This window comes from Emydura macquarii, unplaced genomic scaffold (assembly GCF_026122565.2).
Source record: "Emydura macquarii macquarii isolate MOO-44397 ecotype Brisbane River unplaced genomic scaffold, CSIRO-AGI_Emac_v2 contig_2422, whole genome shotgun sequence".
NCBI classification, from domain to species: Eukaryota; Metazoa; Chordata; order Testudines; family Chelidae; genus Emydura; species Emydura macquarii.
This window is the reverse complement of record NW_027132559.1, coordinates 27,267,516-27,294,632: the sequence shown is the minus strand read 5'-3', so window position 1 is coordinate 27,294,632 and position 27,117 is coordinate 27,267,516. Positions and strand designations below refer to the sequence as shown.

The 27,117-nt window shown below is 41.1% G+C and overlaps 1 long non-coding RNA gene across 1 annotated transcript in view; it reads right to left on the bottom strand.

Moving 5' to 3' along the window:
• The window catches only part of LOC137162123 (uncharacterized), a 38,683-nt gene extending 20,970 nt beyond the window's left edge, over positions 1 to 17,713 (bottom strand). Inside the window, exons 1-3 of the long non-coding RNA XR_010922291.1 lie at positions 17,668 to 17,713; positions 16,859 to 17,019; positions 15,675 to 15,730 (exon numbers count right to left, since the gene is read on the bottom strand). This is a non-coding gene — a long non-coding RNA (uncharacterized lncRNA). The remainder of the gene's footprint in view (positions 1 to 15,674; positions 15,731 to 16,858; positions 17,020 to 17,667) is intronic.
• Between the last annotated feature and the right edge of the window lie 9,404 nt (positions 17,714 to 27,117).

Here is a 27,117-nt window from a genome sequence, read left to right as displayed (position 1 = left end):
GTGGAGTAGACCTTCCTCCCGAACAGGTCTAGTCTCTTAGGCTCCTTCGCCTTTGGGGTTGGGCCCTGCCTCCCCTGCCTTTCCTTTTCATTCACCGCACACATGATAAGCAAATCAGACTGAGGGTGCATAAAGAAGTACTCATACCCCTTGGAAGGGGCAAAATATTTCCTCTTTTTCCTGTAGGTGGGATAGAGGCCGGTGTCTGCCACAGTGTCTTTGTCGTGGACTGCATCGTTTTAATCAGAGACAGGGCTACTCTCAAGGGGCCCTCCAGAGCCAAAATGTCCACCACTGGATCTATGGACTCACGAACCCCCTCTGCCTGTAGACCCAGGTTCTGGGTCACCCATCTCAAGAGCTCCTGGTGAGCTCTATTGTCCATGGTCAATGTCCCCACTACCACTTTGTAAGGGGAGGAAGATGATGAGGACCTGGGTCCCCCCTCCACCTTGGGAATGTTCTGGCCTGTCAGGTCCTCCGTACCCGGGACCTCTCTACAGGCTTCGGGTGCCACCTCAGTATCCGGATCCACACCCTCTTCGGCACTGCGTGCTGCACCAACTGTCCTTGGCAGCACTGCCTCCCTGAGTCCACTGGCTTTGGTGCTGCACGGCATGGAACTGCATTCTGATGTGCCAGCCATATGGCTCTCAGAGGCGATCAAATAAGTCCCCCGGGGCTGGGACCCTTGGGTTTGGTGATACGCCCATGGGGTCCAGAAGGGCCATTACTGAGGCACCTGCCACTGCATAGGCCATGGTCCAGCAGGGGGTGCTTGTTCTCTACCCACCTTATAGTATCGCCCCTCTGACCTGTGTCTCTTCGAGGTACCAGAGTCTACCTCTGAGTCCAATGACGTAGACTCTGACCGCAGGGACCATGCTGAGATAGCTGTAGCCTTTGAGTGGTGCCACAGTGCAAGCGATTGGTGCTAAGGTGACTGGTGCCAAGGCGAGGGGATCACTGCCGAGGTGAGGGCGATCGGCGCCAAGGATATGGTACTCGGTGCCGAGATGTGGCTGACCAGTGCTGAGGCACAGGCGATCGGTGTCATGAGGAAGTTGATTGGTGCTGGTACCGCAGGGAAGGCGATCGGTGTCCCAGGGACAATCGGTGCTGTGGCGACGGTGATCGATGCCTAGGAAAGAGCAACTGATATCTAGGTGAAGGCATCATTGGAGGCTTGCCTCTAGATGGCGCTACAGCTACCAGTGCTGGAGGTCTTTGGTTTGGCACCTTCACTCCAGAGATGGGGACTGCTGTGCCATCATGGCAATCAGGTCCTGCACCGTCCCAAATGTACCCAGCGTGGAGGGGAGATCCAGCTCTTCCACCTTGCTCTCCTACATTGGGGAACCTACATTCACCGGGCTCATAGGCACTCACTGCAGAGCCACCACCGCCAGTCCCGGGGACTCTTGTGCCGAACATGTCTGTGGGTGTGATAGGCCAGCGCCCTTGTCCATGGGCTGCACCATAGGTGGGCGCCCCCTGTCCACCTTGTGCTTCTTACGGGGCACTGGCAAAAGGGATCAGTGCCGAACAGTCTTTGCCACCGGTGAGTGTCAGTGCTGAGGCTCCCTCTGCACCAAGGACTTCTTCTGCACAGGGCCTCTAACTGATGCCGGAGCACTGCACACCAACACACCCAGTGCCGGGTCCAGGGATTGCGGCCAAAGAGCTGCCTCCATGAGGATCTGCTTTAGGAGTGCACTCCTCTCCTTACGCCTCCTCGGGTGAAAACTTTTACAGATCCTGCAAAGATCTCTTTGCTGCGACTCTCCCAAACACTTCAAGCAAGAGTCTTGTGGGTCGCCTTTCGGCATAGACGTGTGGCAGGATCCTCAGGGTTTGAAGCCTTGGACCCGAGGCATACTCTGCGGCCCCAAGTAGGGGAGTCCCAGAAACAGGGAAACCCCTTACCGTTACTTAACACTTATCTATAGCTATATAACTACAACAGCAGACCAATTCTATTTTTCTAACTACTTACAGGAACTGCTAAGGACAATGGGAAAAGCTTGCAGAAGCAAGAAGATCAAAGCTTCAATGATCGTCACGGGCGGTAAGAAGGAACTGGAGAGGAGGCAGTTGGCAGACCCCTATATACAGCACTGCGGAGGCGCCACTCCAGGGGGCGCCTACACCAATCCAACGGGTGCCACTGGGGGGAAAAACCTTCTGACAACTGTGCACGCAGCATGTGCACACCTGCTTGGAATCGACATGAGCAAGCACTTGAAGAAGAACAAGCGGAATCCAAGAGACATACCTTACATCTACATTGTGAAAAAAGCCCTGTGGCAGCAAGTCATACCCTACATCTACATTGCTCAAAAAAAACCCCATGGCAGAGACTCATACCCTATGCTACACTGCAAAAAAAAAAAAAAAAAAACCTGCAGCAGCAAGTCTTGAAGCCTGGATCAACTAACTGGGCTCTCACCATGGAGCTAAAAATAGCAGTCCAGACATTCCCACTCAGGATTAAGTTTGGGATCTGAAACCTGGCGAGTGGGGTAGGCATACATACCCATCAAGACAGTGATCACAGATAGAGGCACCATTTAAAAACTAGCAGTGCCATTTTGAAATCATTCTGCCATTGTGAGTAACCAAAGTAAAAAATGCCGGGAGGGAATAGTACGATCACTGTTGCTCAAACAACTAAGTGAACATGCTGCTGCTTTCAAAACAAGCTGCAGGCAACAGAGAAGCCCTGCTACTAGAGAATTACAGTAAACATGCCTGATGATCATAAGGGCATATATTGCTGTTGTGAAGTTAAGCATGGTATAAATAATTGATCTATGCCAATTGACCTTCTGGAAAAAAACACTTAAACAACTGACGCATGGTTTTTCATGGGAAAGGTTTGGTCAAAAGCAGTGCCAAAACTCTTAACCTTAATTACTATTTCTGAGCAAGTCCCTGCCATAAGTAAGGACACAAAAGGAGAAAATGCATAACAGTGATATCTAGCCACCAGTAAAATATCTGTTTTCCCAGGGTTGACAACAGGATAGTTCTGATGGTTCCATTTTGCAATATCCTCCAAGCAAAAGATAGAGTATGTAGTTGTGCATCATCAGCATCATGATGATACTCTCCCTTAAGTTTGGAAATGGTCTCAAAAGACGACCTCCTCTAAATGCTGAATTACAGGGGAGACAGCATAGTTAAGTAATGGATTTTCTAGGAACTGCTTTGTCCTTCTGTAGATGTTTTGATCACATTTTGATAAAGCTCATTTTCACCTGTATAAAGCTAGAGTGATCAATGGATCCAACCAACTTCACAAAGGTATGTGCACTTCTCCAACTGAAGTCAGTGACTGGTGCTTGTGGGACAATCTCGCTAGGTCTACAATGTATTAACTTTCTCATGATTGTTTGTTCTCTCTTTTTTAATGTTCCTTTTCTCGCAGTCTTTCTCTGAATTTGTTTTTCACAAGTTCAAGTCATCCTATCAAACCACATGTTACAGTACATTTGAAATGAGGCCAAAAGAAGTGCACCCATTCCTATGCACAAATTGAATGCAAAAGGCATGACTCTGTTGACTTTTCTTATCTTGACTCACTCCACATACCTCCAAAATTTGCCAATGGGCCAAAAGCTGTTCTGAGGGACCAACCTAAAGGTCATAGATGTCAATGCATAATTTGTCTTAACTTCTTGACAATGTACCTTTTACCACAAAATCTGAAGATTATTGTTTTTACCTTTTGCATGGTTAGCTAGCTTCAGGGTGTTAAGAGTTATTCCATTTAGAAGGAGAGAAATTGTTAATAGAATCAGATATTTTCTTATTTATTTACAAGGAATGTACAAAGTCCTGTTTCCCCAAACAAAGGATGAACAAACAATAGGAAAGTTTCTTTGCTTACATCCTGCAGCCTCTTTAGTCAGCTTGTCCAGACCCAGAAGTCCCTTCTCTTTCCTTCTCCCAGGGACAAACATATCTGTGTCTGTTTTTTTATCTATGTGCTGTCTCCTGCTTCTCCTACACATACACACCCTTAACCAAAACAATGCCCAGCCAAAGCCCTCTGCACTGACATGGTTCAAATTCCTAAGTAGACTTTGTTTTAGGTGAGGGGGCTGCTTAACGATGTCTGACAGCTATCTCAAATGATGGGTGGTGGCCACACCTACCAGTCTCAATGACACTTCACCCAATTCACGGCATTATTTTATTAGTTGTATTATAGAATCACCTAGATGTCTCATCTGTACTGTGCTTGGCAATGTACATACCAGGGGTTTAGCCACAGATGGGCCACTCAGCTGCCAGGCCACCTAAATCACTGGGTGAAGGGCTCTCAAATGGGAGGGGCTCTGCAGCCAACCCAGGTCACGTAGATTCCAAGGGACCATCGTGTAGTCTGGCTCCTGTATAACACAGGTCAGAGAACAGGGTGGCCAAACCACAGCTTGCGAGCCCCATGTGGCTCTTTGACAACTCAAGTGCAGCTCATGGATCCCCCCATATCCCACTCATTCTCCACCTACCAGCCTGGGGGACAGCTCAGGGCTTCTGCTCTGTGGGGGGCAGAGGGCACTTGCGCTTCAGCCCAGTGGGAGGCACCTGCCAGGACACGGAGCTTCCACCACATGGGAAGCACCCGTTGGGGCTCAGAGTGGCTCAGAAGCCCCGGCAAGTGCCTCCCATGGGGCGGAATCCCTCAGATCACCCTCCCCACCACAGGACAGAAGCCCCAGCAGGCACCTCTCGGGGTGGAAGCCCGAGCCCCCTCCCACCACAATTCATACTCACCCCACCACTTCACAAGTGCTTGCCTATGTTGCTGCTGGGAGCAGGAGTTGAGAGGAGCCAATAGAGACTAGACCTTGTCAGTGGCAGGAGGATGAAGCACCAAAGGGAGGAGTCGGTGGCTGGCCATGTGGAGAGTAGATCAAACCGGGGAGCTCATTTGGCTCTAAGGACGAGGATTCCTTCCCTCAGCCTGCTTTGTTCCACCCTGGCCCTGACTCGCTGAGTGTGACTGCTTCAGTTCAGACAACAGCTCTTGTAAGTGGGGTGGGGGGAGCACAGCGGCAACAGAAACAGGGCCAGCTTGGGAGGGGGAGGGAGGAAGGAAAGCCAAGCAGTGAAGGAAATGGGGGGGAGGGAAGGAAAGAAAGCCCCAATCCCCAGCAAGCACCTCCTGCGGGGTTGAAGCCCCAAGATCCCCCTTCCCACCACAGGACGGAGGCCCCAAGATCCAGGATGAAGACCCACAAGACTCTAGCTCTATCAGTAATTAGTTCTGAAACAGTAAGTAGGATGTTAATGTTTTTTAAAATGCATGTGTAAAATTTGTGCATGACTTGCAGCTCTCAAACTTCTCAAGATTATCGTATGTGGCTCCGAGGGTCAGTAAGTTTGGCCACCTCTGCCATAGAACTCCCCCAAAATAACTCTGAGAGCATATCTTGCAAAAAAAACCAATCCAGTCATAATTTAAAAAGTGCTACCATGACCCTTGGTAAATTGCCCCAGTGGTTAATTGCTGTCACTGTTAAAATGTATGCCTTATTTCCAAGCTCCTTATGTTCCAGCAATTCCACCTGTGCCACCATGTTGTTTCTTCCCTGCCCCCTTAGGCAACAAATGCAGTGGAGGGAGCTGCAAAACCCAGCTTCAACACCAGTGGTGCTTCCCCGCAAGGCAGTAAAAGCCCTCTTGTTGCACTGAGGTTCATCATGCCATCAGGCCTGGCCAGTGACCTCGTGGGGGCAGGAACCTCAAAATGCCACAGCCCCCACCCAGGCTCAGCAGGAGCATAAAGCTTCCCCCTTTCCATGAGGTTTTCTCCTGCCCCCCACCCCACCCCCAAGACATGGTGTGGCGTGTCTATGCCAGTTGCTGCCTTCCTGCTATGGTGGGGGTGTCTGGGGTTCTCCCCATGTCCACATGTTTGGTACGCCATATTGACCTAGAGAAGATGGTGAGGGGTGCATTGCCCAGCCACCCTAAATTGTGGCTCACCCAAATTTCCATTCCTAGCTATGCCACTGGAGCAAACACATAGTAATGTTGCCAGCCACTCATGATTTTGCCACAAGGATCATGCTATTTGATATTTTTCTTAAGCCCTCTGTTTCTGGAGTTATGTTTTTATGTGAGAATCTCTGCTTCTTTTAAAAAAAACCCAAACGCTTCATTTCTCACCCTTATGGCTATAGAAAAAAGCTTGAAAATGTGAACACTAAAGACTGAGACAACGCAAGGCAACTAAACAGAACCAAAAATTTATTATTTTGTAAATGTCATGACTTTAAGCCAGTCTCATGACTGTTTGGCAGCCTGAATCGTGATTTTTGAATGCTTGAAGTTGGCAATATTAACATAGTGAGAAACATCCCCTGCCTCAAAGAGCTTAGGACCTACATAGACAACCCAGAAAAAAAGAAGCATTATTATCCCCAATTTACAGATGGGAAACTAAGGCTTAGGGAGATCAGCTGACTTTGCAAGGTTTCACAAGAAAATTGTGGCAGCACCTCAAATTGAATCCAAATTTCTTGAGACACACTCAAATACCCTAAAACAAGGCCATCATGTCTCTCTGAAGAGGTCCCATTTGCACAAAAACGAAAACTAATAAGAAATATTGAAGGCAAGAGATGAACTAATGAAGTCAGAGTCAAAGCTTCTTCAAACAAATACTACCCAAATAAACGACCACCTGTAAAACTACCTAATCTGTCACAGCTAACTATCCAGCTAAATACAGAGAAATGTTAGTATAACATAACATGTCTCTCTGAGCACTAACCATGTGAGACTCATAAGTGACTGAGATAAAAATCTCAAAACACTTTACCAGCATTTCTTTAATTTCCACGAATTTGTTCTGATTCTCCCTGAAAGAATCCAGAAACTAAAAAACACAATTTCATTTTATGAAGTCTCCTTGTTTCCACCATTCATTCAGAGAAAGAAAGAGGAGGAAGAGGAAGATTTAAAATTGCACTGAAATTAGAAATTCTAGGGAGCCATGCTCCACCAGTAACTATATTGAGGATTTGTGATAGTAATTTGGTGAAAACTGGTGTGCAGACTAAAGCAAACAGATTTGTTTTTTAATGATACCTCTGCATTCTGAAATGAAGCACAGCAGCAGGTAGGAAGATCCTGCAGGGATTACAAAAAGATATCACAAGTCGCTGCGCTAATGAATGTTTGTTAAGCCCTATTTTATTATCTCTATTAATTTCTTTTCAAGAACTTGTCTCTGTTGAATACTGTGGCAAAGTTGGGGAAGAATAGACTACATAAAGTATTAAAAGGGCTGAAGTCATTCAGGAATGAGGTCGGTTTACATAATATGTACTTATGGATTTATAGGTACAATGGTCTTTTTAGGAAAGGATCACTTTGCTGTACAATAGTTGTTTCATGTGCTGGGTTACAATAGAGAGAGGGATCAACACTGATTAAAAATTAAACTCTACTTTTATTTGACATAATTATAAACCAGTGTTCTGTAAATGGAGCTGGCTTTTCCATTTCTCTCATCACTATCTGCTCTCTGGCATCTTTTCATTTCCTGATATAATTCCTAAAGACGTATTAAAAAGGTATTCCTCCTTCTAGGCTCCATGTAACTTCCTGCATCTTACTTTGTCTGGACACTATCTGAGAATGTGAGAGTTCACGACTGTGGGAGTCAATCATACACAGAGTCAGAGGTCATTATTACATGGTCATATATTACACATGCATGAGCATGTTGCTGCTTCATTTGGTTCCTTGACATTCCTTGCTCGCACCATCAGGATGTCACCTGCCAAAGTCTTGGAAGTTTCTTAAATGTTTGGTTCAGTCTGTAGTGGAAAATGTCTAAGTCTGGGTTGATTCCCATAGGCATTCACCCTAGCAGTACTTGCCAAAAGCTATGGCAAATATCAGATATCTAGATATTTCATCCAGCTCTGGGTACCCAGATCCACTCTTAGTACTGTGGACCTTCATACTGGGCAGATCAAATCATACATCATCAACAGATGGCAATAAGAAGATGCTCTCCATCTTTTGGAACCAATGCAACTCTTCCAATGACTTGGTAATTTTCTCACAGCTGCTGAACTACTCTGTGCTAGTTTCAACTGGTGAGATACTAATCTTTCCTTGGAGGCTTTCCAGTTTCCTTCTTTAACAGCCCCATTATAGCAAATAGAACTCCACTTTTGGGAAATATCACCTGGAACACACCTCGGGATCTAGCTTCAAGTTTTGTCCTATTCTCCAAAGTTTCTCTTTCTTGAGCATATATCATTGTATTTGCCAAGTATGGTACGTGGGTCACATGTTCTTCTTGGTCCCTACACTTGAAGGATATTGCATCACCATCCAATCTATTGCTTGTACTGCCTTGCTACGTGGGATACCTTTGTGCCAATAATAAACCCTATGTGCTATTGTTTCTTGTGTCACGGGTTTCCTTTATTTAGGTTGTGTTTAAGCACTGGCTTCTAAATGCTTTTATTTAAAAGGAGGAATAGGAGTTATTTAAGTTAAGCACCAATGTGGACACAAGAACAAATGGTTATAAATTGGCCATCAACAAGTTTAGAGTCAAAATTAGGTGAAGGTTTCTAACCATCAGAGGAGTGAAGTTCTGGAACAGCCTTCCAAGAGGAACAGTGGGGACAAAAAAATCTAACTGGCTTCAAGCCTTACCTTGATAAGTTTATGGAAGGGATGATATGATGAACTGCCTACAATGGCATGTCGACCATCAGCGACTGCTAGTAGCAAAAATCCCCAACAGCTGGAGGGGGAGGGCTCTGTGTTACTACAGAGAAATCTTTCCCAGGCGTCTGCCTGATGGATCTTACCCACATGCTCAGGGTCTAACTGATCACCATATTTGGGACTGGGAAAGAATTTCCTCCCCAGGGTCAGACTGGCATAGACACAGGGGTAGAGGGGTTTGCCTTCCTTTGCAACATGGGGCATGGGCCACTTGCAGGTTTAAACTAGTGTAAATGGTGACTTCTCTGTAACCTGAAGTCTTTAAATCATGATTTGAGGACTTCAGTAACTCAGCCAGAGGTTAGGGGTCTCTCACAGAATTGCTGGGTGAGGTTCTGTGGCCTGCAATGTGCAGGAGATCAGACCAGAAGATCACGATGGTTCCTTCTGACTTTAAAGTCTGAGTCTATTATAGATCATCATCATTAAGTCACATTTCTCTAGGCTGGCAGACTGAGTTTGCTACTTATTATTAGTGCAGTTTTACATTACAGCTGACCACACAATCCTCCAGGAAATGTATAGATTATTGATATATTATTTAATTATTGTTATTAATTTCAATGTATAAATAACGAAAATAGAAAAAATAAATGCTGTAGGTGCCTTTATCCCTTACTCTTGAGGCCTTTTACAAAAAATTGACATAATACAACACATAAAATCACAGCTTCTCCTTTCTGTAGGCATAGATCTTGCTGGGCATGAGTTAACTTGCATGTAGCTTGATTTGAGTCCAAGGTTAAACTGTAAACAAGACAGTGACAGGCAGCTTGATTTGAGTGCAAGGTTAAACTGAAAACAAGGCTGTGACAGGCTGTGTGCTGAAGACAGTGTTTTGGGGCTAGTTGAGAACACCCCGAACTGATAAGCTTGAAATGTAAATAAGGTGAGGACATAAGAGATTAGTCTTTACACACTCTGCAAAGCATTTGGTCCTTCCATGATCCATACAATGACCAAAAAATTAGAGTCAATTAGAATATAGATATTAGTAGCTAGGAAAAATGTATATAAACTGTGTAATGTGTAACATGCTTTGGAATTGCGGTTTCACCCTGTATCTAAACCCCCTGTGTCTAGGCCTGGCCAGCCTGGACATAAAGCTGTTACCTGCCAAATAAAGTAATCTGAGTGATGAGCTGGAGTCAAGCTGAATTTTTGCATCCCAGAGAACTGAATGAAAAGTTCTCCCAGAACTGGACAAGGTGTTCCAGATAAGCCAACTGGAAAATAGTCAAAAGGAATCCCAACACCCTCAACATAGCAAAGAAACCAACCAAGAACATGCACATTAAAATACCCCTGCCTCTTGAAACATACCCATCCAAGATCATTTAATCCCTACCCAAAAGCATGAGAAAACAGATAAGCCTTGCAGCATTCTCTGAAAGCTAAAAATGTTGAGCTGTTTCAGACCAAGGAAGTGAAATCCACAGTGAAGAGGCCCTTATGACATATGCAAGACACACTTCTTCAACCTGATCCTTTATATATCTGACATGCTTTGTGTATTTTCTTAACATTAAAAAAAAACAAACCAAAAACTACACACAATTTTCCTATTGCAAAATAAAGCAAGAAAGAAACTGCATTCGACAGCCACTCATTTCCTTGTTTGGTGTACTACAGGAAGGCCCTCAGAGACCATGTTAATGGGTGTGGTGTAAATACCTGAATAGAACAGAACTTTCTATCACTAAAGTCGGAGAAAACTTTGAACAAAAAATGAGGGGAGGGACCAGCAGCAGGAATCACAAGAAGCATTTTCAGTTTTCTGACCAGCAATATTCCTCACATTAACTGGAGTCTCCTACTCCATCATTGCATGCAGCGCTTCCTTTTTTTCGTGGGATAGTGGCAGCAGCAATCATGAAGTGTTTCTGCCCCCTGCACGCCTTGCATCTTTGTTCATTTTCTGGGTATTTTCTTTTTCTACCCTTTTGTGGAACTTCCTATTGTTTGCCCTATGAATCATGTTCTGGATTGGTCTCTCTCTCTCTCTCCCTACTTCTGGAATTACCTTGGATGGATGTATCATGTTCTGTGCTTACAGCTCTCAGTGGTTCCAACCCTCTCTTCTGAGGTATTCCACAGTACTTTCCTTAAGTGGGAATTAGGTGTGCCACAGATATTTATTATATGTTTTTTATGTCCCCCAAAGTTTTGTGTGGATGCCAGAGTTCTCAGCATTTGCTTCGCTCCCCTCTTTCTGCCCTAAGTTGCAGGTAAGACGATATCTCCTTACTGTCTTATCCCATGTAGGGTCAAAGTTCTCAAATGCCTTAAACAGTTATTCTATTCCCTGGGGCAGAATTCCTGGAATTCATTTCTTAGCCTCTCCTCCAAATCAGGTAATAAACCCTTGATTTCATTTTCTCATTTCCCTCTCTTCCCCATGATCAGCTCTGTACACTAGTTCATTTCTTGATTCCACTTCTTCCATGAAAATCTGAAAACCAAGCCTTCCTGGTGATCTTTCTGTAATTCCCTGAGACGGCTCCTGCTCTTGCCTTAACATCCAAACAGCACAAAGCAGGGTCAACTCTTAGACGTTAAAGTCTGTAGGGACTACATCTTCCTATGTCATACAGCACCTAGCACAACAGGCCACCAGCTCTGACCAAGGCCTGTGGGTTCTACTGTGCACAAGTATTAAATAATACATAATGACTCTGGCCCATGACAACAGGAACAGGGGTCATATACAACAAATAAAGTGTCTGCACCTGGGAGTTCACTCCTGCCATTGATCAAAGCCAAGCTGGATGGTTTTCCCAACAGGAGGCAGAAGAGGGAAAAGAATAGAGTGAGAGCGATCCATTGGAGGGAGCAGGAGAGAAAAGGAAACTGGACAAAAGACATAGGGATGGAGGGAGGTGTCGGGAGAGGGACAATTGGATGGAACAGAAATTGGGGAGCCAAAAGAGGAAGGAAAGAAGAGAAGTGTTGGGACGGAACAGCCAGTAGAGGGGAATGAGGGAATGTGAGTTTTCTGCTGCTTAATCCTCCAGCAAAGAAGAAATTGAGTGTTTCCAATATTTTTTCCCTATTTTAGCCTCCAGCTTAGAACCTACCACCCTTACTTAAACAGCAGATTAGTGGGTAACTAGCTCCTGGCTAGTTACACCTTAACCCTTCCAAACCGTTTTGGTCCATCCTAACTTTAAACGTTTGTTATAGTTTGAAAGCTTCCTAAATAGTACTCCTCTGTTTAGAATGAACTTTAAAAAATACAGCATTAAAAGCAGAACTTTGCTAAGAGCTGTGTGAATAGAAGTGGATGTGATAGGCAATGTATACTGCATGGAGTGCTGCCATCTTTTGGTTATACAAATTGGAAATGTTGCAAGACAACTCTGACAATATTTAACATAGCTGAATATACACTGCCAGCATAATATAAGTGCTAAGTATTATTAAGTATTATTACCATTATTACTAGTAAGTGTTAAATTAAATGACTCACTCAAATACATTTTATAAGATTTCTGTTTAAAATAATGTGATCTCATTTAACTTTTTTTCCCTTTTTACTGTATGGAGGAGCCAGGAAGCAGAACAATGGATGATAGAGCGATATATTCTGCTCCCGATGCACAGGAAGTTAGAATAGTATATCAAGTATATGTAGAACCATGCTAGTAAATCATAGCCACAAATACCTATGCTAAAACTAGCAAACAGAAGGCTTATACCATAGTATCCATGAGGTAAATGGGCTTACTTTTACATAGCAAAAAATATGATTTGTCATTGTTTTCAAAATATGAAACAAGAAAAATCCATTTTGCATTATTTGTGTACATCTAAGTTTTCTTTTAATGTCCTGATTGAAGGAAAAGAGTTAATGATGTTTTAGAGACACTGTATGGTTCTATAGTATTTTACAGTACCAAATAATGGTTTCTTTTTTTTAAAAAATGCTGACTAACAAAGTTGTAATAAAAGTAACACGGTTTTAGTGGAGATTCCCAATATTTCACTGTTACTTTTGATATTTTGGTGTAAGCTATTTTCCTTTCTGCAAATGAATATAATTTTTACTGGGTTTGAGTTGCATGGGTAAAAGGAGAGACCAATTTTCAAAACAAAACAAATGTCAAATGACAAATGTCAGATGTTTAGCCAAATGTGTCTGTCACTGATTTCTATCTGAGAATGAATGTTTTTGTCAATTTAGACAAAAATATAGAGGGTTTTCTTTAGTGTAAATATTGAGTTTAAGAGGGATAATATTTTTCTTTTCTCACAAATAAATCAAAATTGGCTTCACATGAAACCCCCTAACTAAGCATGCTACTAGCCCTCACTGAGGATCAGTTTAGTTGCACATTTATCACATTGCTGACCAACCTTTCTTCTGCTTTGGCAGTAATCAAGTTAGACTGTGATCAGCAGCAATTAAGGTAACGTAGAAATTCATGTGCATCTTCATGGATCAGCTACTCAGATCAATCACAGTCTTGCCAGCTCTCATGGATTTTAATCACAAATTTCATAATATTTGCAATTCTATTTTATATAGGTTCTTATATCATCTTCATGACAGTAATATCAGAACGCCTTCTAGTAGTGCATTAAGCAATGTGACTCATATCTACCACATGTGGTTTGTTTTCTTTTTCATCCTGAGAAGTGTACGAGTGTAGCTGAGTGTTTCATTTTGGTAGTGTTTTTGTTTATTTGTGTGTGGATTATGTGGTGAGCTGAGAATCTCAGCTTTGATTTTTTTTCTTTTAAGTAAGTTTCTGGCCCTCAAGTTTGAATATAAAAAGCTTCAAAATATGAACTGAACTCACTCTAAAGGCTCAGAAACCAGAAGGCAAGTGAAAGCACCCAAAAATATTACTTTTAAACACAATTCCATGACTAGTTTGAGGCCTGATTCATGATTGTTGAATATTTAGGTTTGGCAGTACTATAAACAACTTTACGTGAATCTGATCTTCCGCTAGGAAAGGGTTGGTAATTTTGCCATACAGCTTCTCTTGATTTTTCATTGTGGATTGGTAACTCCTTTTACAGCACCAGAAAAAACAGTGTGGAGTGTTGCTGCTGTTTGTGTGGCATCTTCTGTTCAAAGAAGGTGCTAATTGTGCCTGAAATTGGAGATTTTGTTTATTCAGAGTGGTTCTCTTGCCCACTGAGAGAGCTACTGGGACTTCTTCTTTGGGCCAGGACTGGCTCAGGCTATTTCTTTAATGACCATTCCAGGCTCCCAACTAGTCTGGGTTTATTTTTCTTGTATGAATGTGTTTTTCTAATGTAGTCTGAGTGGTGTTAAAATAATTGGCAGTCACTCTTCCACACTGGTTATTTTGTCACTTTCAGATTCTGTTGATGCAGTGATATGTTTTCTGTCAGTGGAGGTTTGCAGGCACATTACCCTGCTTGACAGAAACAGTGAGCTACAAGGATTTCCTGAGGAGAAACTTCCAGATGCAGTGTGCAAGATTTTTCATCTCCCTTCAACATTAATTACATTATCACCCTGAAACAAAATTCTAAATGAAATTATTCACTGAAATACTTACATGCAGACCAGCTGCCTGGGCTTCTGCAAAGCCTCTGTCATCGATAAATAATCCACAGCAAAACCAGCTGGGAGACCGTATACCTACTGCTCCCTGAATACCTGCCAATCACTGAGGTGAGAAAAACTTGTTCTGCCTAGTAATTATTACTAGATAGCAATACTGCCAACCCTAAACATTCAAAAATCATAAGTCAGGCCCAAAGAAAGCATGAGATTTCTTTAAATTATAAGACTTTGAAAGCAATAATAAATTTGGCTCTTTTTATTTACTTACTGATTTCTCAGCCTATAGGGTGCACTGAGGTCATGTTTGGAAGCTTGTCTCTGCAACCACAAGGGCTACTAAAAAGAATCTCATGTTCTCACAAGAAAAACACTTAACATTGTAAGACATTGTTATCAGAGCATAAGAGTTGGCAACACCAGGGAGCTTAAACCAAAAAGACAGAGGAATCAACTGAAACAGAGCAACTCAGTTTATTTTGACAACCTCCTTGCTGAGATTAAAAAGCTCAGATATAATGCAGCTTTACCAATATCAGAGCAGGAGATGGTAAAATTGTGCAGCTAGAACACTGGTATACTCAAACCCCTCAGTTAACCCCAACAGCTTTGGTGCTATTTTGCTTTATGCATGCTACCTTGACACATTTGTGCTATGGAGACACTTCCAAAATTATGCCACAAGTAAAAATCCCACATCTGCCGAGAGACCCTGGGCTAAATTCAGACCTAGTGTAAGTGGAATTGCATCCACTTATACCAGTTCTTATTTGGCCCATTATTTATCATTTCCATTTTCTGTTGTGTCAAGAGGCAATCACCCCTTTGACTTCACCATCAAAGAGGAAATATTTCCAACTTCCCTTTGAAGAGCTAACTAAGACATGAGGCTCTGAGTCATCTTCTTTATAGCCCCATCCTATAGTCTTTTATTAGAACAATGAGTAATTTGCCTGACTAAAGATTACTGTATTGGGCCTAATTCAGTTCTGGTCTAAACTGGCACAAGTCAATGGGGTTCAAGTCAATGGGGTTGCACCAGTTTACACCAGAGCTGATTTTGGACAAATATCTTTGAGAGATAGTATTTCCCTTCAGCTTCTAAACGCCTGTCTTTCAATGGTGGAGAAATTATCTAATTGTTTGCCCAATAGTGTGACTTTAAATCCTGCACACAAAAGTGGTTAATGGAATTTTAGAAGGGCTGCATATTTCAGGTTATACAAAACTGAGTAAACAAATGACTATTTAGAAACAGATCATGGGGCTTCTCATTTTGTGTTTACATTGGCATGAAGGGGAGTCTTTCCTGTGTAAGAAACTGTATGGACACTATTACGATCATATGATCACACCAACATACCTTTATGAGTGTCATGGCTCACAAGAACAACTGTAGTCTTCCAGCTTCACATATCTCTGGAAGAGAGAGAGCAATGCCAGACATCTGTGTCCTTGAGGGACTTTCAGCTATGGGTGGATATAAGAGTTACCATTCTAGAACAGGATGTTGGCTCACATAGTTTGGTGTTTTGCCTCCATCACTGCCAGTACTTGATGCTTTTAGAAAACGTTCCCCTAAACCCGTTGTATAGTGCTTTACAAAGTGAAGAAATTCTTTCCCAATTCTCACAGCATAGAAGCCTGGAGCATGAGATTTGGACATCATTCTTAGTTTGCATGTTAAAAGTTATAAGTATGAGGTAGAAAGCGGTGTTTTAAGTTCATGAGTGCCAAGTAATTTTACTACAAAAGTTAGTAACTTTTGGAGTCTAGAGAAACCAAAAAAGGTGGGGTGAAATCTTAATAATTGTCTTTCACTGCCAATTCAGGGATGCGAGTCCCACTATTTTAGTTATATGGGATACTTGTCATGCCTTCTGGGACACCACAATTAACAAGCAAAATAATCAGTTACTATGACTATTTTATTATTAAAATAAAGGAAAAGAAAACAATAAATCAAAACCAAAACTGAACACAAGCAATAAATAATGGTCATTTCAATTACAATCTCTTCAGTATGTCTCTCTGTTGAGAGCTTTCAATGGGGATTATACCTTAAGAATGGGTCTAACCTGATGGGGATGGACTTCTACTGGTAAATTAAGACCAGATTATATTATTTACAAAATCCATAATGAGCCTTGTCTCAAAAAAAATTTAAAAAATAAAAAAAATTTAAAAAACCCCAAAACCTATAGCTGGGCAAAGGAATTTCATATAACAGTTGGTTAATCATGTGTGGTTTATCATGGATAACCTAAACAACTTAAAAATTAGGAGAAGTAAGTGACCTTAACTAAGTTCTATGAAACTAAGGGAAGTGTTTAACTCAGTTACTAAAAAGAAGACATTCATGGAGTTGTCTTGAGAAAAGATAATTAATATTAAATACTAAAGTATCTTAAATTCAGATAGTTGACCCAGATTTGTTTATGACTCTTTTCCAGACATACACAATGTAAGCAACCTGGTGTTTACCAGGAAAAGTTGTTAATTGCTCAAATTACAATACCATTTTAATATCCCATTCAAATCACTTACAAGAAAAGTTTAAATCTAATCCCTCGGTATTGCTTTTGCAAACCCCATCTCTGCAGTGATGTTGAAGTCTTAGTGATGTCATCATGTTACAGAAGCAGTGCTAGGCTAGGAGGTTGCTTCTTCTTGATGCTGTGTTGTGACTTCTTTGTATCCTACTGATGCTGAAATGGAGCAAGAAGAGTTTCCTAAGGACCTGGGCTAAGATTTATATTAATGAAAAGGACTAAGGTTTAAATTATTGAAAGGGAAGAATGAGGAACCAATCAGCTCCCCTCCTTCTCCAGCTGGCCAATGGGTGGATAGAGCCTCCAAAAGAGGAGGGCCCACTCTGCATTCCCCAAGCACGTGCTCCCCTCTCTCCTTTCTATTGGGGTTGCTTTGAGCAGAGGGTTGGACTAGATGATCTCCTGAGGTCCCTTCCAACCCTAATCTTTTATGATTCTATGATTCAATCACTGCAAGTCCTATCATGATTCCTGCCATTGCGGCAGGCAGTTGGCATTTTGATAGCATCTTCACCTCATGAATATCCAATCTGCTAATGAATATGCAACAGGGTTGTAATTATTTTTCTCTTTGTTGCAGGAAATTCTCAGAACATCTTTAAAGCTAAAGTTTTAATTTTCTGTTATTCAAATGTATTTTCTGAGATATCCCTTTAGTTCCATCAGGGTTTAATTGGAGTTGAAATTCTGTTTCAAATGAGTCCAAAGACTCCTACTTCCTATATAAAAGTCTTTCAGCTCTTAATATAGTCTTTTAAACTTAAATGGTTCTCAAAGAAAATATTGCCTTTTCTCTTTGCCTACCTTTGGAGAGGTTCTTCTTGTCTTCCTGAGTTTGGTGATGAGTTCTGTAAGCATTGCCATAAAACTAATTAATTCCCAATTAATATAAATAAATCTATACTCAAATGACTTCTTACATTACTAACCAGTTATAGGTTCAGATGACCTGCTATATTTGTACATAAGACATCTTATTATCCACATAACAATAATATCAGGCAGTTATTATATGAAGGCTTGCATTTAGATACGAATCATTTGCAAATACACATCTCAAAAGAAGCTAATACCATTTTAGCACTTGAGGGACAACAAAAATGTTCACATTTAAGTAGAAACATGAATTAAAAGTAACCAATGTCTTCTGCAAAAGATTTCCCAATCATAAATGTTCTCCTTAACTTTTGAAGAATGAAGACATTAGAGTGTTTATAATAGAAATCTGTTTCTATAAGGATATTTCTAAAATTCTTTGCATGACTTAAAAATATAGATTTTTCTCTCTGTAAAGAGAATGAATAAAATAAACCCATTTTTATTATTTAGTTTATAGCTCTGATAATACATCCTAAGCATTATTCCTCTTTGTAATGACCTACATAAAGAACATCCTCAGATTCTTTTACAGGATCAGGTCTTTTTATGAAACATAAATATCTTACAAAGTATATTTTCTCACAATAGCGACAATCTCTATCCCAGACTGGTGTCTTAAGTAAAGTGATGCATCCTATTTATTGGAAAGCCAATCATGTGGTCGTTTGCTTTTTTGACCAACTGTTTCCTAGATTTACATTTGCATACATTTACAATTTGTAATCCTGTGCAATGTTCTACACAGAGCACAATACAGATACAGATTTCATATACAGATTTCAGAACATAGTATAAGAAAAAAATACTATAGAATTTTAAAGTAAAATACAAGTTATAAAGCTACACTCGAGTCAATGTAAACACACATAGAGGTAATAAATAGTACTTATGGCTAATGAGGTATTATCTTCCCTGACACTGGAGCCTCTCATACAGAGAGAAAGCAGAAATTCTAAAAAAAATAACCTACATAATAAGAATGAATTATAATAATTGTATTAATAACCATTTTTGAATCAATATTTATGTTTGTCCCCCACATAAGATAAGAAAGTAGTTTTCTAATCCTCCATGGCATTCTTTTATATGACCTCCAATAGCTATAAATGAAGCTTTTTTATACATTAAGGTCTTGAACAAAAAAAAAAGCATAGGAGAGCTGACCAAAGATATGATATTTGCAATGTTAGACAGTAATGAAGACTTACTTTGCAAGTTAAGTTTTAGAAACAGGACAACAAAATCTGTAAATTACTTCACTTTGAAATGGACCTTCCTCAGTCTCAGAGACATATTTCCACAATTCATTTTAGTGGAATTTGCCAACATTTAAGGTGCAGGAATAAATCTTGTCCTGTTTAATCACCTTGAATGGCTGTACAAGACATCATTTCAGTCAAAAATCCAAATGGCAGATTATCCATTTAAAGAAGACCAAGTATCGAACTGCAAGATGCCCGAGATGAAGGAGCACTACATTGACAGACTCTGTGTTAATCACATGATTCTTATCATAAAGTCTCTAAACACTACAGGATTTTCAGAGTAGGCTATTGAACATTTGCCAAAGGATCACAAATCCTACATATAATATAATTTATAAGGAATGTAAGGCTTAGGCTGAGAGATTAAATAAAGCTCACAGAACACTGTGGAAAATTACAGGCACAAGATGGAGTCCAGGGTCACATGAGCATGGCAAATGTCCTTACATGGCTTGCTGACTCACAGAGGCAGCCATTATCCATATTCTGGCTAAGAAGCATCCACAGGAATGGCTTGCTGGGTGGGATGAGTTTTCTTCTATGGCCCATTGTGATAGTTAATTGCCTTTAATGGGCCATCAAGCTTGAATAGTCCATTCACAATGGCTGGTTAGACTGGATGTAAATTACCTTGGGTGTTATTAATAGTTAATATTCATAATTTCAGATACAGTGATGCTACATGGGTTTAAACTGGATAATCTTATTTAGAAAATCATAACTTTGCTATTGATGCCTTACATGACATACTTTGTACAAGATTTATTGCAATTGTCTAACAGTGGCAATATCAGTGATATACATGGTCATATTTCAATCATACAGCATCACACTGCCAAGCCTGTATTTCTCCAGCTTATTTATCAGAATATCATGTGGGACTGTGTCAAAAGTCTGGCTAAAGTCCAGGTATATTATGTCCACTGCATTCCCCTATCCACCAAGCCAGTTACCCTGTCAGAGAAGGAAATCAAGCTTTCACATGATTTTTTCTTAGTAAATCCATGTTGGCTGCTACTGATTATCCCTTCATCCTCTAGATCTTCTGATATGGACAAACTAGAGAAATTATCTGAAATAAATAGGATGAAATTCAATGAGGACAAATGCAAAGTACTCCACTTAGGCAGGAACAATCAGTTGCACACATACAAAATGGGAAATGACTCCCTAGAAAAGACTAGTGCAGAAAGGGATCCGGGGGTCATGGTGGATCACAAGCTAAATATGAGTCAACTGTTTAACAATGTTGCAAAAAAAGCAAACATCATTCTGGGATGTATTAGCAGGAGTGTTGTAAGCAAGACAGGAGAAATTCTTCCACTCTACTTCCCGTTGATTAGGTCTCAACTGGAGTATTGTCTCCAGTTCTGGGTGCCACATTTCAGGAAAGATGTGGACAAATCGGAGAAAGTCAGAGAAGGGCAACAAAAATTATTAAAGGTCTAGAAAACATGACCTATGAGGGAAGACTGAAAACATTTATTGCTAGCATGGAGGAGAGAAGACTGAGGGGACATGATAATAGTTTTCAAGTACATAAAAGATTATTACAAGGAGAAAGGAGAAAAATTGTTCTTCTTAATCTCTGAGGATAGGATAAGAAAGCAATGGGCTTAAATTGCAGCAAGGGCAGTTTAGATTGGACATTAGGAAAAATTTCCTAACTGTCAAGTTAGTTAAGCACTGGAATAAATTGACTAGGGAGGTTGTGGAATCTCCATCATTGGAGATTTTTAAGAGCAGATTACACAAACACCTGTCAGAGATGGTCTAGGTAGTGCTTAGTCCTGCCATACGTGCAGGTGGCTGGACAAGATGACCTTCCGAGGTCCCTTCCAGTCATACAGTTCTATGATTATATTTGCAAATTGAATGTGTTATACTTTGCTTTATTACTGTCTCAGGTATCGAGGTCAGGCTGACTAGTTTATTGTTCCCCAGTTCCTCTTTTTTCCCCCTTTTAAAAATGGGCATTATGTTAGCTCGTCTCCAGTCTTCCATGATCTTTCCTGTCAATCATGAGTTTGCAAATATTATTGCCAATGGCTCCGAGATTTCCTTCAGCACCCTGGGGTGAATAACATCAGGACTTGAATTCATGCAAATTAGTCATTAGTTCTCTGACATGTTCTTTACTTATCCCGATCTGCATTCCTTCCCCTTTATTGTCTATGGCAGCAGTTCTCAAACTATGTGGCAGGCCTCTCAAGGGAGGTGCGGGAATATGTCAAGGGAGGAGCAAGCTGTGTGCGTTTTTTCTGGAAGTATTTTTTTAAGAGCTCTGGCTCTCAGCCTTCAGCAGCTGGGGCTTGTGCAGAAGGGCTGTGTACAACTGGCTGGTGGTGAGATGAGATAAAGGAAGCAGTCGGAGCCCTGCCGCCCTAGGGATGACAGCCTCTCCCCATCCCCCACCAGGAGGCAGCCCAGTCCCAGGTTCTCCTTCCTCCACAATCTCTCACCAGGAGGCGGCAACAGAGCTCCATCTGTAAGTCTCAAGGTGGCAGCAGCAGTGCAGAAGTAAGGGTGGCAATGGAGTGCTAAATCTGCTCTGAAAAGTGATATTGAGGAATAATCACTTTTCACAATGCCACCCTTACTTCTGCACTGCTGCTGGCGTGGCACTGCCTTCAGAGATGGGCACCCAACCAGCAGCTGCTGTTCTCCCCTCGGCCTTCAGAGCTGGTGGCGATATAAGTACTACATAAGCAACTACAGTCACAAAGAAGGGGGGTCGTGATCAATAAGATTGAGAACCACTGGTCTACGGTAACTTCACTAGTCATCCAGTGATATGTTATTTTTTTGTGAGAAGACTGAAGCAAAGTAAGCACTGAGCATCTATGCCTTCCTATCATCTTTCATTACCAGGTCACTTTCTCCATTAAGCATCAGACCCACACAATCCCTGATCTTTCTTTTTTGTCTCACATTTGTAGAACCCCTTCTTATTGTCTCTAACATTTCTTGCAAGCTGTAACTCATTCTTTGCCTGGACTTTCCTGATTTTGTCCCTTCTCGTTCATGTGACACGCCCCTCCTTCCATTTCCTGTCTGTATCCCTTTTGGCTTTTAGATAGCTAAAAAGCTTCTTGTGTAGTCATATTGGCTTCCTGTGGCTCTTATTTTCCTCTGCATTGGAACAGCTTGATTTTGAGCCTCTAGTATTACATCTTTTAGGAACTGCCAGCCCCCTTCGACTCCTTTTCTTCCTAATTGGTCTTTCCTTGGGACCTTGCCTGCTATTTCTCTGAGCTGGTTGAAATCTGCCTTTCTGAAGTCCATTGTTCTTGTTTTGCTGTTCTCAAGTCCTCCTTTCCTTAGGATCTTGAATTCCATCACATCATGATCACTTCCTCCCAAATTCCCAACCACCTTCACATTTGCAGCTGATTCATCCCTGTTGATCAACAACCGATCCCAAAGGGATTATGATGCTTTATGATGCCATTATGGCCCTAGGATTTAAGTTATAGACTGGGCTCACATAAAGAGTTTGAGAGATATTACCAATTCTACCAGTATTCCCTATTTTAAATACAGAGAAGCTCTCACATACTGGAGAATTTCATTGTCTAACCCCAATTAGAATTCACACTGTATAAATCCAGAGTATCAGATGAAACCATGATCTCTTTGGCCCAGCTCCACAAAGGTAGCTAGGCACCTAATCCCAAACTTAGGCACTTATGCCCATTTTTAGGAGCCACTGTGATTACAAACCCCCATTCAGCTGTTGCCTCACCCTGTTGGCACTTACATTCACTTGGCACCTAATTTTTTGCAGTAAAAGTACCCCAAGGTGCCTATGTTTCTTCCTGTGAGCATGCACACTGCTGCCTTACTCTAGGCATCCAGGCACCTATCTCCTGCCTAAGCCCCAGTGTGATCCATGTACTGGGGGAAGACAGGTGCTCCTCTGTTCAACTCACGTGCAGGGCCCAATCCAGTAGGCATGCTCAGAGTCCACCTAACTCCACACAAAACACCTGAAGTGGAGAGGAGGCGGAGAATCTGGGCCTTTCCACTTTGTTCCATTCCTCATTACTTTGTGCCAAATTGACACAAACTGAACAAAGATTGAGGCAGCCAAAATCAGTTGCCACATGGGGTAAAATTTTCAAAAGTGTCTTTTTAAAAGTGAGTTGAGCATTACAAAAGTGGCTGCCTAAATTTGGGTTGTTCCTAAGTACATATTTAGACCCCTAAAGAAGTGGCCTCATTTTCAAAGTGCTGAGCACCCAGCTGCTGCCACTGAGTTTAGATCTTGTTCCAGAGAGGCTACAACTAATTCACAATACACCACAGTGTAACAAGCTGTTTAAATTGCTCCTTTCAATATGCATTATTGTACACGAGTCTACCTCATCTGCATGATTTCTTAGTTTTGCCATGTCCCTCTTTGTTCTTCACTGACTCCTCTAGTCCAGACCAACCAAAATAATGTTGTGTCATTCTCAATTTTTGCCAACTCAATAATTAACATTTATTCCATATAATTAATAAACTTCCTGCTCCTCAGACCTAATACTGGGCTCTGGATCAACCTACAACTAAATCTCTTTTCCTACTGAGAATTGGCCAGTTATTCCTATTCTTTTTTCCTGTCTGTTAACCAGCTGACAGCATTTTCTTCTCGCCTCATATTCATAAGGTTCCTTTAATAGCCTCTTGTGCATTTCTGATATTCCAAATTTTCTCTTTCTCGTCTGTCTCCCAATTCTAAATGACCATCACAATAACTGACTTTTCCCAGTCTCCCGTGTTCACTCATTTGTTCAACATCTTGTAATCTTGTCATGTTTTCAGCTAATAAGAGCTTTGATTGAAAATTATCCCATATTAGTTTTACAGTATTTAGTAGCAAACAGACTGCTAGCCATACAGCAGGGGCAGCAACAGGTCTTATAGCTGAGTTACCCATGAAATATCTGACTCCACGAAGCCTCTCCAGAGAGCAGGAGTTTAGTTACTTGGTTTATGTTCTCCCCTGGAGCTACTGAAGCATTAAAACCACATATAGGCCCTTCGGATTTCCCAGGAATTACCAGACCCACCATGTTAACAACCACAAGTTTTCTGGGTACTCTCTACAAGTCATCATTACCCCCATTTGACCAGACACTACTATAATAAATGATATTGTATGAGTCGGGAATTCCATACCTCTATATTTCTGACAAATCTTTTTGAAAGACTATATAGGGTCAGATATAGCTAATTCTAGTTCATATTAACTGAGAATGAAGAGAAATCAACATATTTAGAGGTATTAAACCTTAGAAGTAGTTAGCTATTTTCTTTTCCCAGTACTCCTAAAATTTTTACTTTTACATCTTTAAAAATATATGTGTATTCCCCCTTTTATCAGCACAAAGACATTGTAGTGCGCTGTATCTTCTTTTCCTTTGTTTCTGATTTTTGATGCAGTGAGTGACTACCTGATTTCCTTTGCTATATCAGAACTATTATTTTATCACTCTTGATGCAGCACAACCAAACAAAGGACAACAGAAGGACATAGAAACCATCATGCAATGCCTTTTATTGCACAGCTCTTTTCATCTGCTCAACAAATAACAGAAACCATGGTTAATCACTGCATACTTCTGGTTCCCTAGGCACTCATGGAGCTCTCCATATGCTCTCTTCAAAATGGAGGCACTTGCATATATCAGATCTAAATTATGCCAAGAAATGTGATCATATAGTGGAACAGAGTAATAATAGAAAAAATACCTGCTCAACAAAAACAGAAACAGAAGCTACATTTCCAGCTCCCAGGGCATTGGGACAATGTACTAAATAAATAAGTATCCATTCCAACATGAATTTCAGAATCTTTCAAATGCATTCAGTCTTAAACTTTAAATTCTATTCCTCCATGCAAAAGATCCAATGGCACAATTAACAAATTATTTTTGTTTTCTTCCTTCTAGTCTTTTTTCTCTTTTTGTCCTCTTTTAATCTCATTTTTCTCTTTCACTTGTCATTCCACTTATTGCTTTTGTTTGTCATTATCTTTATCCTCTCTCATATTTTATTGGCTGCTTTTTTCTTTTTATTAGCCTACACTGAGGAAAGTGGGACTTTGTAAATATGAAGCATAGAGAGAAGCTTAGAATCTAATTTTATCCCAGATCTAAGAGTGATGTTATAAGGTCATGGGGATAAGACTCCAGACATGAGTGAAAACTGGAAGGAGTTGAGGAATGGGAGCAAGAGGAGTACTGATTACATTTTTCTGCTTCAGCTTGTTTTGAGATGGTACATTTATATTATGAACTATGGGTATTAAGCAAAAAATGTCAACACCAAATGAATAAGTAGATGAGTCAATTCCTAATTATAAATAAAGGGCCAGATTCTCAGCATATATAAATTGACATAGCTCCATTGATAACAATGCTCTCAAAACCCAAGTACACTCACCTGGCAACCAAATAACATTATCAAAGGTGACTAATAACTTCAGCAGGTTAACTCATTCAGGCAACAGGAGATTATATGAAGGTGTTAAATCAAAAAATATTATGTTAAAAAGTTGCAAAGTCAAACACTCTAAAGTTAGAAAAAACCAGAGTTAAGGTAGCCTGTGAAATCTTAATTTGGCCCCCTCGTGCATATGCATTATGATAGTCATTAATTACATGATCACACACTATTTTTTCCACAAGACTCTTGCTTTAATTAGTGCACAGTGGACAGTGTTCTGGGAATGAATCAGGGTTGTGTATTGAAGGAGGCTGGTTTTTGTAGGACCCCTGCCTTATTTGTTGCAGACATTGAGAGATGTGGTGGTGAATGAGGCAGATGATTGAAGGGAAAGAAAGGACATTGTTAAGGCTGTTAAATACTTTCCTGATATTCTAACCCTGCCTGTGCCACAGAGTTCCTGTGTGTCTCTAGGTAAGTCACAAACCAAATTTTTCACAGGTGGTTACTAACTGAATGGATGAATATTGAATAGCTGTTGCTTCACTGAGCATTGCCTAGGATGTGCACTGAATGAGGCAGAGGTCCTGTGGAAAAAATACATAGACACGCTATGCCAGATCCTCAGATGATATAAATCAGCACAATTTCTGTATTTCTTCTATCTTCTTTCCTGGAAATCGTTATGTTTCGCCATACGAAGAGCAAACAGATACCGGCTCACTGGCTGATGTATTAAATTAAAACAACAAAGCAAGGGGAAAAAAAGTAAATTCTCCATGATAACACACATAATGTGCATGTCTCCTGTGTAACGTCTGCAGTGAAATGAAGATATCATGGCTGCCAATCTCAGTAAAGAGAAGAGTCCTTTGAGATTTTAGGGTGCAGAACACAGAACCACAGTGACAATAGAGGCATAGTTATGTGCATTACAATACGTGCTTCATACTGACAGAATGCTGTCTCTGCACCCTCCATGGTCTGCTAGAGGACACCCCTCTAGGTGTCAGTTCTCCAGTTGTTCACCACTCTATGGGTGGAGACACACATATTCTCTCTCTCTCTCCCCTCCCCTCCAGACCAGGGATTTAGTCCTGTTGTCCCCCTTGCAAGAGATTTAAATATTTTATTGTATTGGGTTTTATTTTATTTCTTCATCATTCAAATGCACACTACATGGCATATCTGGGTCCTGTGTTCTTTCAGGAAGGTTTGGGCTGGCTTTAATTAAATAAAAAATCATATTCTTTGTTTTCTATGAACATCAAAATGACAGTGCAACCCTGTTCCAGCCCCAAAAGTACGATATGAAAGAAAAAGCCTACCCGGTGATGCTGATGCTGCTGCCAAAATTTTTTCTTCTGGCTACCACAGGCAATGATTTCTCTAGGCAAGGGCCTCTGCAAGTAGCTAATTCCAAACTTAGCTCCCAACACCAGCCCATTTGCACTCAGCACTTGGTGTTGTTGCTTGCCCTTTCTCCATACTTGCAACACCAGCCTTCTCTGGGTATCTCCCCTTTCCCTCTTGCAACTACTTCTCTGTCTGAATGGCTAGTTGTTTGTAATGTATTGTGGGCAGAGGTCATTTTCAGCATTGTCGCCAACGACCTGCAACATGGAGTTGATCCCTATCCAGAATTATTGTCAAAAATGTCCCTGTGCACAGTCAC